Here is a 1,432-nt window from a genome sequence, read left to right as displayed (position 1 = left end):
GACCCTGTTTCAAAAAGAAAGGAGCCCAGTGGTATATATAGTGGTATATGTAATCCAGTGGTAGGGTCATGTGCTTGGCATGTACAAGGATCAGCTTGAACTTAGGTTGTCACAAGAAAAAGAAAAATTTAAACAATATGAGAAATTCTATGCAATACAATTGAGATCGGGGGGGGGGAGGTATGGACACTTCAAAAGAAAAATCTCACACCAAATTTGAGTCAAGAAACATAAAGCTTGAAGACACTGAATCAGTGATTTATCTCTCAAAATAAGCCAAACCCTAGGCACCACCACTGAGCAGTCCAATTGGCCAGTTGCAGCAAGCCTTCAAGATGCAGGTACTCCATATAACCAGCACAAAGAAAAGAGAGAGAAGCAGGGCATATGGTGGCATTCAACTTTAATCCTAGCACCAGCACTCAGGAGGCAGAGGCAGGGGGATCTCTGTGAGATTGAGGTGGCGGGTGGGCGGGGGGAGAAGAAATTGTTCCGAAGTGATAGAGCAAAACTAGGAAAATACCAAAAACCAAACCAGACAAGTAACAGTTTTCCTAAGACACATGTAAAATTTCAAGTAAAATGTTAGAAAATCCAATTTTGTAAAGTCTTAACAACAGTACTGTCAAGCACAATTTATACAAGTAGCATAAGACAGTATCATGGCAGAAAATCTATTAATAAAATTACATCATTCACCACACTGGGAAATCAAAGAGAAAAACTGCCTCATGATCTCAGTAGGATGCAGGACTCTATGAAATCCACTATAATTTGTAATGCAAACTCAGCAAACAGACCAGAAGCAGCTTCTCCAACTTAGCTGAGGCTATGTATGAAACATACAGCACATACTACATTGAGTGATGGAGCAGTAGAAGTAGTCATTCTAAAATATGGACTAAGCTAAGGGTATCCACTGCCACTGCCTCCACCCAGCCACTGCCTCCACCCAGCATGGTACTGGAGTACCAGGCATGGAAAAGAGACAGAAAGGTCCAATGTAAGGATGGGGAGGAAGGCCAAACCTATCACAGCATTCAGAAAACTGCAAAGTTGGCGCAGAATGACCATAAAAAGAACCAAAGCTACTGGTCATAACACAAAAATACAACTACGGAGTTATACACCAGCACAGCTAAAAAATGAAAAAAAAAAAAAGTAAGCCACTTAACAGCAAAAATCTATGTAGCAAATCTAGTCATATAAAATAAATTTTTTTTTATTTATTTTAATTAAAAGAAGCATTTCATTACAACAGCATTAACCTATTCAATAACATTTTTCTGAGCTAGGGTACATCTCTTTCAAAATTGGCTGTACATTTCTAGGTTTACAGATGAATTATTACCCTTATATAATCTTTTACTCATTATAAACTCTATAAGACATAAAATTAAATGAGGTTCCAACGTTTAAAAAAGATCTCCAC

The sequence above is a fragment of the Nannospalax galili genome, unplaced genomic scaffold (assembly GCF_000622305.1).
Source record: "Nannospalax galili isolate Female #2095 unplaced genomic scaffold, S.galili_v1.0 scaffold124, whole genome shotgun sequence".
Taxonomy (NCBI): Eukaryota; Metazoa; Chordata; class Mammalia; order Rodentia; family Spalacidae; genus Nannospalax; species Nannospalax galili.
The sequence above is the reverse complement of the archived record's forward strand: the minus strand, read 5'-3'. Positions refer to the sequence as shown.